The 16,034-nt window shown below is 43.1% G+C and overlaps 1 long non-coding RNA gene across 1 annotated transcript in view; it reads left to right on the top strand.

Annotated features, from left to right (window-relative positions):
- The window catches only part of LOC143816548 (uncharacterized), a 187,476-nt gene extending 171,940 nt beyond the window's left edge, over nt 1-15,536 (top strand). Inside the window, exon 3 of the long non-coding RNA XR_013223957.1 lies at nt 15,434-15,536. This is a non-coding gene — a long non-coding RNA (uncharacterized LOC143816548). The remainder of the gene's footprint in view (nt 1-15,433) is intronic.
- Nucleotides 15,537-16,034: the final 498 nt, after the last annotated feature.

Here is a 16,034-nt window from a genome sequence, read left to right as displayed (position 1 = left end):
TCCACACCTTTAGTCAGGTGTGGAGATTTTTGAATTCTCTGCGGTGGACTTTTTCTAGTTTTTATTACTGACCGCACAGTGTTCTGTCCTGTACTATCTATCTAGCTAGAAGTGGCCTCCTTTGCTACATCTTGTTTCATTCTACGTATGTCATTTCCCTCTCCACTCACAGTTATTTTTTTTTGGGGGGCTGTCCTATCCTTTGGGGATTTTCTCTGAGGCAAGATAGCTTTCCGGTTTCTACCTTTAGGGGTAGTTAGCTCTTAGGCTGTGACGAGGTGTCTAGGGAGAGACAGGAACATCCCACGGCTACTTCTAGGGTTGTGTTAAGATCAGGAACTGCGGTCAGTATAGTTACCACCTGCTCAGAGCTAGTCGCATGTCGCTCCTAAATCACCAGTCCATAACACCTGGGACTCAACTAAAAGGGAAAGGTCTTTTAAATGGTATTGTGAAAGTCTATTTTCATGACGCCAGCTGTGGTTCTCGGTCAGTAGGGACCGACGCCGCTTAAAGGGGTCCTCTGGGGTGATGGTATGGTGGCTAGATGGTGATGCTTCCTACAGGTGAAGCGGGTGCCCAGGGCTCCCAAGGTGTGTGGCAGGAATGGGGTATGCCAACGAATAAGTGGAGGATACAAGTTGTAAAGTCTTTACCTGGTTTACTGGTGGTAGTAGTCCACAGTCCAGGGTACCAGGCACAGGTGGTGATATGGTCTGGGCGGCTTGGAGGCAAAGGTGATCTCTCTCCCAGGTGAGGTCCGTAAGCCTTCCTACTGCGCTAGTATACAAGGTCCCTGCTGCCTTAAGGTTGCTGCCAAAGTCCTCTCACTCCTGACCTAGGACAGGTACCTGTATGATGAGCAGCTTGAGCCATTTTGCAGGGTCTCTATCATGACCCGGGCTCCTACGGTGCTGCTTCACCTCCAGGTGTGGTGCGAGCAAATTACGTACAGTTCTAAGCTGCCCTCCAGTTCTGCTATGTGTCAGAGTCCCACAGAAGCCTCAGGCTCCCGGTACCCGGTTTTTGTGCTTCGGCTCTGAGGGTGCCTGCTCACAGTTCCCCTCTGAGCCCTTTTCCACTCCTGTGCTCCTTCCCTCAATTGCTTCACTGCATACAACAACCCCTTGGGTTCTCATCCTTCCCAGGTGCTGCAGCTCAGTCCTGGCTGCACAGCTCCGCTGTCTGTCCTCTGTTCCAGACTTCCTTCAGTCTCAGTGTCTCTCTCAGACTGGCTAACTCCTCCTCCAGGCCAGAAAACTTAAAGCTGGGGAAGCTCCCCTGAATCTGGGTCCTGAGCTCCCCCTCCTGGCCTGGATTCAGAATGTGTTGCATGTGTGTGCTTACCTGGTAAAGAGAATCCTTCCTGCCTCCAAGCATGATATCACCCTCCCCGAAAGGAAGGCAACATCACTGTAACACCTGGTAACCTGGGGTGTTACACATCCATGCTGCGTATTTATACTATTTGTACTCTGGGTCAATTGATGCCACTTCTCCTGGTGTCTGCCCCTAATTTGAGCTGTTTTTGCAGCTTTTTTTGCTCCCCTGAAGGTGTTGTGTATGCGTTTGGCTTTGCCTCCCATTGAATTCAAACATCGGGGCGCTCTCCGAACCGAACTTTGAAAGTTTCGCTCATTTCTGCTACTGAGTACTAACCATGCAAACTTTTACATTGGCCCATTTTCATTTTTGTAATTTTTACAATTTAAGAGACGAATATATATGTACAACACAAATACAAAGGAAATGTGTCATTATTATTATTATTATTATCTTTAACTTTAAGCCTTTTAGAAATCATTTCATCTTCAACTTGCCTAACTCTTCACAATAACAGTAATCTTGACCAGGGGTGCCCAAACTTTTACATGCCACTGTATATGCAGAATATTACCTACCATTTAGAAAATACCATTTGTGGAACTTTTCAATGAATTCTAATTAATCACCCTAAAATAATAAAATATGAAACATAAGGCAATGGATTCATAGTAATCACTTAGTCACTGAAGTTTAAAGGGGATCTGTCACATAAAAAATGCAGTCCAATAGAGCTGAAGGAATTGAGCAGATTAACATGTATAGTTTTGTGAGGAAAGTGTCACATCCAAACCAAATCCAGTACAAAGCTACTACCCTCATCCACAAAGCACTCCATGGCTCAGCACCACCCTACATCTCCTCTCTGGTCTCAGTCTACCACCCTACCCGTGCCCTCCGCTCCGCTAATGACCTCAGGTTAGCATCCTCAATAATCAGAACCTCCCACTCCCGTCTCCAAGACTTTACACGTGCTGCGCCGATTCTTTGGAATGCACTACCTAGGTTAATACGATTAATCCCCAATCCCCACAGTTTTAAGCGTGCCCTAAAAACTCATTTGTTCAGATTGGCCTACCGCCTCAACGCATTAACCTAACTATCCCTGTGTGGGCCATTCAAAAAACCCCAAACATAATCAGGTTCCTCACATCATGTTCTCATACACTTTATGCAGTTAATAGCCCTCTGTGTCTGTACTGCTACATACTTAGGCTGTTAACTGGTTCATGCAGCTTTAAATGAACACCCGATCCTTACACTATGGCTGGTCCGAATAATTAAAGCAAGTTACCATCCACCTCCTGTGTCTCCCATTTTCCTCATAGTTTGTAAGCTTGCGAGCAGGGCCCTCATTCCTCCTGGTATCTATATTGAACTGTGATTTCTGTTATGCTGTAATGTCTATTGTCTGTACCAGTCCCCTCTATAATTTGTAAAGCGCTGCGGAATATGTTGGCGCTATATAAATAAAATTATTATTATTATTATTAATCTACTCAAGGAACATCTGTCTCTATGCTCTGCCATTTTCAATTTGAAGGTTGTGCTGGTGGTTTTTTCATTTTCTGTAATATGTTGCTAAACAGTTTAACTTGCCAACTAATGCACCATCTTGATAACGTGTCACAGAAGGTTATCTCACTTGAGTTGATTAAGGTAATTTACAATGGCACAAGACATTGACAGAATTCTGGCATGAAAGCTTTGATGAATCGGGCCCATAGCGTTACTATTCAGCTCATACAACGCTGTGTGCTCGCAGCTCAAATGGGAGCTGAATACATCAGAGCAGAGTTTTGGGTGATTGTGTGGAGTCTAAGGACCCTGACGCTTAGCTATTTGCATCATTATACAACCCCTATATTATATACACATAACTTAATTGGATCCTAATGGACATCTATGTTTGATTTCTATACCTGTGTGGATTGAATGGGTTGTTACCGACATCTGAGGAGAGTTTCATGTCAATCGCACCTTTAGAAATGTATTTATTAGAAAATTGGAGACATGTTCAATGCTTCTAAATATTTAGTTTTTGTAAATGATAGATACACTTTAAATGTTGTAAAAGGAAATGTTGATTCTAATAGCAACATATAGTCTGTTGTTTAAGAGAAACAAAAAATGTTCTGCAGGACAACAAATTCCTATAAAAAAAAACTGAAATAGGTTGTGAGAATATGTTGCAATTTTGTTATAAATTTTTACAATTACTTATAGGACAAAATATAATTAAAAAAGGAATCATCATTTTATAAAGTGTAATTTATGAACAGTCAGCAGTCTGAGTAAACTTAAGGTACCTTCACATTAAGCGACGCTGCAGCGATAGCGACAACGATGCCGATCGCTGCAGCGTCGCTGTTTGATCGCTGGAGAGCTGTCACACAGCCCGCTCTCCAGCGACCAACGATGCCGCGCTTAGGCTACGTTCACATTTGCGGCCAGCGCCGCAGCGTCGGGCGCCGCAGCGGCGCCGCATGCGTCATGCGCCCCTATATTTAACATGGGGGCGCATGGACATGCGGCGCACTTGCGTTTTGCGCCGCATGCGTCGCTGCGGCGCCCGCGTCGGGGCGCAGAGGACGCAGCAAGTTGCATTTTTGCTGCGTCCAAATTCAATGAAAAAAACGACGCATGCGGCGCAAAACGCAGCGTTGTGCATGCGTTTTGCTGCGTTTTTGTTTGCGTTGTGCGCTGCGGCGCCGACGCTGCGGCGCACAACGCAAATGTGAACGTAGCCTTAGTAACCCGATGTTTACCCTGGTTACCAGCGTAAAATGTAAAAAAAACAAACAGTACATACTTACATTCGCGTCCCCCGGCGTCCGCTTCCTGCACTGACTGAGCGCCGGCCCTAACAGCAGAGCGGTGACGTCACCGCTGTGCTGTACTTTCACTTTCACTTTACGGCGCTCAGTCAGTGTGGGAAGCGGACGCCGGGGGACGCGAAGGTGAGTATGTAGTTTGTTTTTTTTACATTTTACACTGGTAACCAGGGTAAACATCGGGTTACTAAGCGCGGCCCTGCGCTTAGTAACCCGATGTTTACCCTGGTTACCAGTGTAAAACATCGCTGGTATCGTTGCTTTTGGTGTCAAACACGACGATACACGCCGGTCTGACGACCAAATAAAGTTCTGAACTTTGTTCAACGACCAGCGATATCACAGCAGGATCCTGATCGTTGCTGCGTGTCAAACTAAACGATATCGCTAGCCAGGACGCTGCAACGTCACGGATCGCTAGCGATATCGTTTAGTGTGAAGGTACCTTTAGCTCAAGGTTTAATCCCTTAGAAATAACTGCTGTACATGTTTGTTGGCCATGCACAATCACTGTACAGTGCGAGTGTGTTATGATAGTGTAGCAACTCACTTGGCAAAATAGGTAACACACTAAAAACTGCAACTGACCCTGCCGGTCTACAGCCTCAGTAAATCAAGAGGAAAACTCAGTACCCTTCTTGATCATATCAGTAGTTTTGACTATGGCTGAGAAGTTCTTAATGAACTTACGATAATAATTAGCAAAACCTCTGCAGGATATACCCAATCAAGGACAGCCTGTACCTTAATGGAATCCATCTGAAAACCTTTAGCAGAAACTAAATGACCCAAAAGCTGAATCTGCTGCACCTCAGATTGACACTTCTTTAGCTTGGCTTCAGGTTCTTCATGACAAACATGTTCTCAATGCTCCTCACGAGAACCTGAGTAAATAAAGATATCATCCAAGTATGTCACCACAAATCTACCCACCAAAGAAGAAAAAAATATTATTTATGAAGTTCTGAAACACTGCTGGAACAATGGTCAAACTGAATTGCATCACTACATTTTCAAAGTGACCCTAGAGTGTATTGAAGGCAGTCTTTTGTCACCTTGATGAACACGTATAAGGTTATATGTCCCCTCAGATCCAGTTTAGAAACCCATTTGGCCCCCGCAGATCAGGAATAAAAGGTAATATGTATGGATTACGTACAGTATTCGTACTAATGTCTCTAAAATCCAAACAAGGATACAAACCTCCATCTTTTTTCTTAACAAAGAAAAATTCCAGTGACTGGTGAGGTGGAAGGCATTTTTTGACCCTTTGAGAGACTATTTTGAATGTACTCTTTAAAGGCATCTGTTTAAGAAAGAGAGAGGTTAAATAGATGAGATTTAGGAAATTTGCCCCCTGTGATAAATTCGATAGCACAATCATATGACCTATGCAGGGGAAAAACTTTACATTTAGTCTCAGAAAAAAAACAACCTCAAAATCCTGAATAAAATCTGAAAGAAGAGATCTTATAGATGTCAGGAATTTAGATAAACAACTGGAAAAACAAAAATGCCTCCAGGACTTAACCTCACGAGTCTCCAAACTGATGGTAGGATTGTGTTTCACCAACCAGGGCAACACAACTTTACAGTAGATGGTAAGGAAAGAAACACCATAAATTAAATAGATTCTGTGTAAGGGCTCGCTCACACTGGCAATGTTATAAAATGAGTCAGTGCTCATCTGCATGTTTTTCCTCAGCTTAAATCGGACTGAGAAAAAAAATTGCACCATGCTGCAATTGGATGCAAGAATTGTATCGCACTTGCTAATGCATGTCCATGGGTGTGAGAAAGAAATCACGTGGCACACAGACCATCCGTAGGCCACCCAATTTTTACACACATCTCAAAGGCAGGCCCGAACCATCAGAACAGAATAGATACAGTATATAGAATAGATTTAATGTCACAATCCCCCTACATATAATAAACTAGCACCCTTTAGTGCCTTTTTTGTGGGGCTAATGGGTTGTTAGCCTTGTTAAAGCTATTAAATAAATAAATTACCTGTGGTTCCCCCCCCCTATTTTTCAGAACCAACCAAGGTAAAGCAGACAGCTGGGGGCTTATATTATCGGGCTGGGAAGGTACCTGGTCATTGGGCCCTTCCCAGCATAAAAATAGTCCGCAGCCACCCCAGAATTGGTGCATCACATGAGATGCGCCAATTCTGGTGCTTGGCCTGGCTCTTCCCGATTGTCCATGGAGCGATGGCAATCAGGATAATGGTTTATGGGGTTGATGTCAGCTTTGTAATGTTAACTGGCATAAAGCCCAGAGGTTAGTAATGGAGAGGCATCTATCAGACACTCTCATTACTAACCTAGTAAAAGAAAACTAACCTAAATTAAAAGAAAAAAACACTATAAAATATTATTTTAAAAAACACCATGCTGGACTCTATGAGACTCGGCAACTCTGATGAGTGGTGTAGTTAAAGATGTCACTGCTGTTCAGATCCGCCGGGACTCGCAGGAGCCGGCTGCTCTGATTCTGTACAGCATCCGTAGGTCACTCCTGGTCATGTCTCATGAGCAATGATGCTACTGAGTTACTGATGTTATCGCTCGTGAGTCATGACCAGGAGTGACCTAGGTTGGAGTATGGGAATCGATGGATGTCATGGGAGCGCCATGGATTACTTCAGAGCTACGAGGATTTTTTAAAATAATAAATTGGTGAATCAGAGAGGTCACCATGGCAATGATCGACCCCTCGCGATGGAAGAGTGCTGACATCGCTCTGGGCAGAGAGAGCTCCCGGTGGCGATCACGCTTGAGCAGAGACTGTGCGCGCAAAATCGCCAGGACATATTCATACATCCAAGGTTGGGAAGTCCTTCCCAACCTTTACGTATGGATACGTCTAAGGCTACTTTTACACTAGTCCGTCGATACGGGCCGTCGCAAACCGTCGGCCCGACGTACCGAAGGACAGTGTGTTAATGTAGCACAACGTAGGCAGCGGATGCAGTTTGTGAGTCCCGGGGAGGAGGGGGCGGAGTTTCGGCCGCACATGCGTGGTCGAAAATGGCGGACACGACGCACACAAAAAGTTACATGGAATGTTTTTTTGTGCCGACGGTCCGCCAAAATACGACGCATCTGTCGCACGACGGATGCGATGTGTGGCAATCCGTCGCAATGCATCCCTAATGCAAGTGTATGGAGAAAAAATGCATCCTGCGGGCAACTTTGCAGGATGGGCTTTTTTCTCCAAAACGACGCATTGCGACGTGCATCACACGATGCTAATGTGAAAGTAGCCTAAGGTCATGAAGGGGTTAATTAAAGTATAATATCTTATTACATTTACTAGACAAACATTTAGGATTTAATGTTAGTTTCTGACCACCCCTTTAATGGTCACTATTTCTCTTAAAGTAAATATATGAGAGCCTCATTCTGAGTCTTATAGACTTGCAGCAAACACAGGAGCGATTCAGCTAGGCACAACTCCGGTAACGTGATGCCAAAGAGGACTGGGGCGGCGACAAGAACAGCAGAAGATGTCGACCGGTAAGTATTTCACTACACACAGGGAACATACCTTACTGATACCTATCCGGTGGTGAAATAAAGAAACAACCCCACAGTGGTGCTTTAAATCAAACTGGATGTAAACTTTATGTGGCACAAGACGATAATTTACCCAACAATGACAAAGAATACAGTCTGATATTAGTTAGTAACATCTAATAATACAATCTGAAGTACAATAACTTACTCTGGATGATTTTCATCTAGAACTTCAGGGTCACGTAAAAATAAAGCATAAACTGTGAAAAAATCAGTAATTCTTAGAGTAATTTGTTGTATCCTATAAATATAAGTGGTGAAATAGTTAACTATAGGTGATGAATAATAAAGAACGCTGAGACATCCAGAATTAGACGCAATCCACTCCGGACAATTATCCCTTTCAGCGCTCTGTAAAATCCCAGGCTGATCTGGTATTAGAGGGAATTTTGACACAATATGAATGTGCTGTAAAGGTCATTGACCTTGGGGTCCGTAGACAGAAAATCATCCTGTTTATGTGTCTGAAGAGTCTGCTGAGCATCTGTAACTGGAGCTGCTGTACATAAACTGTTAAAGCGACACACTTCCAGAGGGTTAGAGCCTTCAATCCTCATGGTAGAATTTCACACTGGTATTTAGCCCACATTACAGTCTGAACAATTGGCAAACAGTTTGTATAGTTGTACTTTACAAGGGAGCTCTCAATTCCATTCTATTTATACTATTTTGGGATAGTCACACAAAAGGGGAACATTTTTGCCGTAATTTATATTGTGCATTATATACAGCAACCGTGTAACCAACTAGTAACCAGTAATAATTACGAACAATTCAGTCATTTTTGGTTATAAATTTTCAATATAAAATTTTGATTCAGATTCTCCAATTCTGCTGCTAAACCTGCACATGAAGAACTACCACAAATGTTGCTTCTACTGTGATATACCGCAGGATTTCCATCTGCAGCTCCAAAAGAAATCTGCGTATTCGCCTCCTATGAATATACCCTTGGAGTTGAATTTAAAAAATCAGGGGAAAAAAATGTAAAAAAAATAATTAAATAAAATGTTTTGATGTGTATGGGAAAAATTAGAACATTAGATTAGAAAGTATATACATGTTTACAACTATTTTTTTTTATCTTTCCAATGCATCTATGTAACTAAAGCAACTTTATAATCGTCTTAGAATTAAATTAAGAAGATTGATCTTGTACAAACCTAGATAGGTACAACAGGGTTTTCTCTACTGCTATTTGGACAGTATCAAGTCCACAATTTGTTCAAGACATTTAACTGATATACAAGGTCCCTTGTACATGAAATTCATTTTTTAGATTTTCTTTTATCAAATGAAAGATCAGATCTCGACACAAGAGTGAAATGCTTGGCAATGGTTCTCTTCGCCCTTATGCTGCTATTAATCCTCATTTTGTTAAAAAAATGCATGCTGGCTAGTGGATATCCCAAATATGATGGTCAATATGAAAATAGGCACATACTGAGCAAATTGTGTGATCCCACTTGACTCAACAAAGTGACCTCATTATACTAAACATTATGCTTGTCTAGCAGGAGACATCTCTCTCTGGCTTGGGTTTAGGCTTACAAAATGTAGTGCTAGTCTGTCTGCATACAGATGTTTGGTAGTTTGATGATGAATAGGAGGGGGGTGTTTATCAGGATTTTGTTAATTTCAAGGAAAACAAATAAGTCTCAATCAGGTGTAATATGGATAGATTTTAATTTCTATATTTGGGCTGCTAAACCCATCGCCCTCCTTCATGGTTCTACTAAACTAAACTTAGATCATGGAGAATTCCTGTGGAAATCTAAGATTAGTGGAGTAGGACTAGGGAAGAGTCTGGGTCTTGCAAATGTAGGAGTGGTGGAGCTGATGGTTTGCTCCCTGACAGTCTAAGGGGTTAAAATAATTTTATATCCATGCATGTTGTCAAGGGTAGCAACCACTGGGGCTGCAGCCTAGCCTAGGCCAGGTTAACGGTAATGGCCGATCCAGTTTGGGGAGGGGGAATTGAGCGTTAGTGTCAAGTTCAGAAAGTGACAGGTCAGTGCAGGACAGTAGTGTGAAGTGTCATCAGCAGTGTCAAGCAATAGGCTGCTAGGCACAACGTGGGCCTAATACTGGGGGAAGTGGATTGCCAGAAATCCCCTTGCATATGATTCCGTCTGCCAGCCTAGGGAGCCTTGAGATGGACGTTGGGGCCCTTGGACGCGCCAGCCTGTAAAGATACAGGGAAATATGGACTCAGACTCTATGAGAAAGGAAGTGTTGCAATCTGGGTGCCCTGCTAGTGGAGCGCCCCCAGACGCAGGGCCGCGGGGTACTCGGTACCGGGCCTCTCTGTCTCGGTCCTGGGGTTGTCACGGTGGCTAGACCCGGTCCGTGACCCTGCTAAGGGGCGTCCAATGAAAGATGTGATGATGGTGCGTGGTGCAAGGTGCAATGAATAACGAGGACACGGGGTTGCAGTCTCTTTACTGAAGGCTTCAGGATCCGCAATCCAGAGCACTGCTAACAGGGCTGGCTGAGACCGGCCGGTCCGAAGGCACATCCAGAGTTCCCTTTGCAGGTGGAAATCAGTGCCTACCTTCTAGCGCCTGTGTGTTGTAGTACCTCTCTGCTGAGCACCACGGGATAGTCCTCACAACTGTTGTTTCTGATGTTCTTTCTCTCCGTCCCCCAGATGATTTGGCTAGGAGGCACCCGTTATGACGGGTAGGCCTGGAGTTATTCTGGGACCCTAGAGACGCCCCTCTCCCACAATTGCCTCCTATGTCTGCTTAGGTGATTTAGGTGAGACAGCCAACCTATAGTTAACTGTCCTGCCGCTGTTTGAAGTAATGCTTGGAGCCCAATACTTCCTCGGCGTTCCGGCCACGCGCCTCAGTAGGATGTTGCCACGATCTTAAGGCATGACTCCCACTGGTTCTACTCTCCTTTGTGCTGTGATCTCATTTCTCACTTCTCCACAATAAACCTCGCTTCGTGTCCTTTCTTAGGATGCCACCGCAACGGGTGCAGGCGCGGCTCCGTAACGTTCTGTCCTTTTCGCTAGGCCGCTGTCAGGATCCCACCCCTGACAGACACCCCCCTGAATCTTCCCCTGCAACACCCTCTGCCACAGGATGTTGCCTGGGCAAAACCCAGTCAGCTTCTCTCTAACTTCCTATCCAACCCCCAGTTTTACCAGATTGTGAGGAGTGGCCTAATACATAGAACCCTTTGCTCCCCCTGGTGGCCAGAGTGTGAAGTGTAATGTGTGACTGTGATACCTGGTCAGGTGAACTCCTTTAGTGCCATCAGACGTACCATCACTCCCCTTAATGGTGGAGCGTCAGTACTGCAACGACCAGGACTCTGGAGCGCTGCACTAGCAGTGGAGATAACTTCCTAGTGCTAGTGAAGAAAACAAGAGGGACACTCTACCTACACCAAGAATCAGGGCTGAAGTTGTGTCCGGTACCTGTGTGAAAGATGATAACACATTGGGCCTTATCCTATATGCCTGTTTGTATAGACCGGCACCTGTCCAGTAAAAGTTTGATTATTTTTACAAAACCTGTGTCCCCTGGATTGATTGCTGCCAAGGTTCCAGAAGAGGAAAACCTGGAACCAATGGAGGCCTGCAGGCCAGAAGTAAGTGTGATGCACCCCACACATAGAAACACACCGGGATGGAGACACATATCGTCTGTATAGTGACAAGGCGAGCGGGATCAGCAACTCGCCCATGACTACCTTCATTGGGTACTTTACACAGACATAATAAGAATATTAAAACTAAGCCAGCAGATCTCATTCAGCTGTAAGTTTTTGGAACATAGAAGTAATATGAATTAAAAAAAAAATAGTTTGAGTATTGGGGGCAAAGGAGTGGGCAATGTTTATCAGAATTACCCTGGCATATAGTAAAAACTCTCACGTGTGTTAGCTTGTTAGCTACAGTATTTTATTAATTTGTAGAATTTACTGCTGGCAAGTCTATCTTTCTTACTGACGCTTAGTATCAGTGTTTCACAGAATATTTATTGTGTCATATCCCTAAAAATATGACTGGCAAAGCAGGATATAGTATCATACAGTGCTAACTGGCCAGCAATGACTTCATTTTGGCAAGCTTCTTCGCCAGTATGAAAGATCAACAAGATGAATATATTTCAAAATACACCTTGTTACTGAGAAAATGTCAGCACATATATGTGTAAAACTCTATAAAATTACATTCAGTATCCATAGTAGTGGTAGCGTTCCAGAAGAATTGACAACTTCCTGCCATGTTCCTTTACAAAAATTAAATGTTTAGTTTACAAAATGTCCACAAATTACACGAGAAAATATGCACTGGGCAAAACTCAAAACGATTAGTATTGTACCACAAAAGGGGGTAAAAACCCTGAGAGTATATATGCCTATAAAATATTACATATTATTTGAACAATTAAAACATGCACAGAATAATTTGAAATATATACAGAGCTAGAGGCTGTAAAGTATTGCTACAGAGACTAGAGATGAGCTAATATGTTTGGCCCTCCTTATTCAGCAAGCTATAGCGCTTACCGAATAAGCTGCAGAGGGAACTTGGATACATGGAGTGCGCCGGCTGATCAGCTGTGCAGATTGTTGTGACTGTGAAACATCCGTATGCCCTCTAGGTACACTTACAACAAAGGCACGGATTTGGTACTAGATCATAGTGTATGAATAACCAATTATATAAAACAGTCAATAATATTCCTCACATCAGGACTCGAACCCTGCAGCTCTTGGGCACCAGGCAGCAGCTTTTCCCCCTGAGCTATTCAGCTCATTGGACAGTTCATTGCTAACCCAAATACTAGTACCTGTGTTGTTCCCAATTGTCTCCACTAAGTTCCTGATTGGCTCCACCCTGTAAACTCCTGATTGAACACCCTATTTAAACCTGGCATTGCATTCCCTTCTTTGTGAGATTATTGAGCTCCCAACCTTTAGGCTAAGTGCACACGTCGCAGAATTGCCGTGGACATTTCTGCGGCAATTCTGCAACTCCTGCCGTGGGTATATTGCATGCAGAATTGGCATGCATATTCCTGCTAAACACTAGCGTTTTGCAAGCATAATTAGCTTGCAGAATGCTAGCGTTTTCCAAGCGATCTGTAGCATCGCTTGGAAAACTGATTGACAGGTTGGTCACACTTGTCAAACATAGTGTTTGACAAGTGTGACCAACTTTTTTACTATTGATGCTGGCTATGCAGCATCAATAGTAAAAGATATAATGTTAAAAATAATAAAAAAATAAATAAATAAATGGTTATACTCACCTTTTGATGGCCCCCGATCTCCTCAGCGGCTTCCGTTCCTATAGATGCTTTGTGTGCAGGACCTTCGATGACGTCACGGTCACGTGACCGCGACGTCATCGCAGGTCCTTCACACAAAGCATCTATAGGAACGGAAGCGGCCACGTGCACCGCTGAGACTCTGGGGCCATCAGAAGGTGAGTATATCACTATTTTTTATTGTAATTATTTTTTTTTAACAATTATATGGTGCCCAGTCCGTGGAGGAGAGTCTCCTCTCCTCCTCCCTTGGTACCAACCGCACATGATCTGCAGATCAATGCATTCCTAGGTGTGCGGAATCTCCGTGATTCCGCAAATTTAATGAACATGTTGCGTTTTTTTCTGGAATGCGATTCCGCTCAGGAAAACAACGCATGTGCACAAAAAATGCGAATTGCATTCTATTAAATAGGATGCTTAATGTGAGCGTTTTTTCGCAGTTTTATAGTGTTTTTATAGCGCAAAACCGTGAAAAAAATGTGAAAAATCTGCTACGTGTGCACACAGCCTTAGTCAAGCTTTCCTTTCACCTTCTACTTCATCCAAAATTATACTACTGTTACTGTGTACTGACCCCTGGCTATTTCTAACTACACAACCTGCTGATCCTTTAACTACATTGCTGCTCCTGTGTATCAAACTCTAGCAATTCCTGACTATGATACCTGCTGGTCCTGCCCCTAGTGGTTGCAATACCACTACTCCAACCCATAATCTCGTGCACAAAATAGAGTCTGTTGCAGCCACCCTGAGGCAACAAGTTGCTTAACCTCTGAATTTTGATGCCACATACCAAGAAAAAAATTCTAAGTGGCAAACGCAGGTGTTGGGTCAGCAAAAAGATATTATTGAGTTACAAAGGAAACTTCTGTATTTTTGCCACTCAGGCCCGGAATCAAACGCACGCATGCCTGAAAAATTCAGTGAGGATCATTAGCATTATCATGGATTCCTTAATCAATGCCATATCTATTGTCAGATGCAACCTTCTCCGTTTACCAGTGACAGGAAAAGGTTCTTTTCATCATTAATCTGCTGACTGATGAGGCTCTTTCATGGGCCTCACTTTATGTGGAAAAGAATTCTGACCTCCTTAATGACTTCATCACAGCTATGGGTCAAGTGCTTGATGACCCAAATCGCTGTGCTACAGCTGAAACCAAGTTGCATAACCTACATCAATGCCGGCGCTCTGTACCTAGATATACCTTAGAATTTCGCTGCTGGGTTGCAGACACCACATGGAATTTAGCTGCCCAGAGGAGTCAATTTCAACAAGGATTATCAGAGTTAATAAAGGATGAACTTGCAAGGCTCGAGACCTCTGATAATTTAGAGGACTTTATTAAATTGTGCTTCCTAATTGATCAGATGATCAGAGACTCACTGAATGAAGAAAGGAAAGACTGCGAGTATTTGGAGTATTTTTAGCAATGTATGGGACTCAATATTCTGTATGGAGCTCTATGCTGGGCGAAAGAGTCTCAGTGGGTTCCCCCTTTAACACATACCACGATTCATGATGCACAGATACAGCAGAGAAATATAGGGGAGGGGCTTTATATAAGTCAACCCCTTATATACCAATTTTTGTGACCTACTCCCTCTTCCTCAGTTACCAGCAGGCATTTTATTGTTAGCTAAACTTGCCGCAAAGAAAAAACTGCATACATTGAATATGACAATTTTCTAATGGAAAACTTTTTAAAGTAAACATTAGAAAGTAGTAACGTAGAACATTTGTAAAAGTGCAAAATGGGTAGCAAATAGCACAGCCACTTAGTATATAACACAGCCACGTAGTATATAACACAGCCACGTAGTATATAACACAGCCACATAGTATATAGCACAGCCACTAGTATATAACACAGCCCAAGTAGTATATAGCACAGCTTGATAGTATATAGCACAGCCACGTAGCATATAGCACAGCCACGTAGTATATAGCACAGCCATGTAGTATATAGCACAGCCACGTAGTATATAGCACAGCCACGTAGTATAGTAACCTTCTTCACCAGCTGGAGGACACTTTTTTTGTAGAAAAGAAGGACTCAACCCTGCAGCCATGTATTGATTGCAGAGAAATAAATAAGATTACCATTAAAAATCGCTACCCACGCCCCTTGATTCCTGAGTTGCTGGAGAGACTGTGTTCTGCCAAGATTTTTTACCAATCTTGATCTAAGAGGAGCTTATAATCTCATATGAATTCACCATGGAGATGAGTGGAAAACCGCCCTTAGGACAAGATATGGACATTTTGAGTATCCGGTTATGCCTTGCAGCCTTAGCAACATCCCTGCCATGTTTCAGCACTTAATTAAGGTTGTGTTTTGAGATTTCTTGGATTGATTTGTTGTTGTTTATCTCTATGACATTCTTATATTTTCAGATTCCTTGGAGGAGCATTTCTGTGGTGGGAGCCTGGACCTTGGGAGAGATCTAACACTGACTGTACCATTCTACATCCAAATTATTTTTTAAGGAATACTGGACACCAAATAATTTTTAATAAAGATTAAATACGGATACCAAACTGACTTTTTTCTTAACCATCCTTCTAAAGACATTAATCTTTCTTTTAAGGAGGGGTTTTAGATGCAGAACCACCAAATATATGTTCCCAAATCTGGTTGACTTGAAGTCCTCAAACATGTCCATGATTCTAAACTTGTAGGACACCATGAAGTCATAAAAACGCAAGAGCTACTGCTTTGTTCTTTTTGGTGGTCTAATTGCAGGTAGGATGTGAGAAAATATGTTTCCTCCTGTTTAACATGGGTACGGAACAAGACACCATTACCTATCCTTGTTGTCGTGGATCGGCTCACAAAGATGGGCCATTTTATGCCAACTAAAGGGATTCCTATCGCTGAACATACTGCAGAATTAATTGTCAAAGAGATATTTAGGCTGCATGGAATTCCTGACAATGTAACTTCTGCTAGAGGTGGTCAGTTTACATCAAGATTTTGGAAAAGCTTCTGTACGGC

This window comes from Ranitomeya variabilis, chromosome 3, assembly GCF_051348905.1.
Source record: "Ranitomeya variabilis isolate aRanVar5 chromosome 3, aRanVar5.hap1, whole genome shotgun sequence".
Classification (NCBI taxonomy): domain Eukaryota; kingdom Metazoa; phylum Chordata; class Amphibia; order Anura; family Dendrobatidae; genus Ranitomeya; species Ranitomeya variabilis.
The sequence above is the reverse complement of the archived record's forward strand: the minus strand, read 5'-3'. Positions and strand labels throughout refer to the sequence as shown.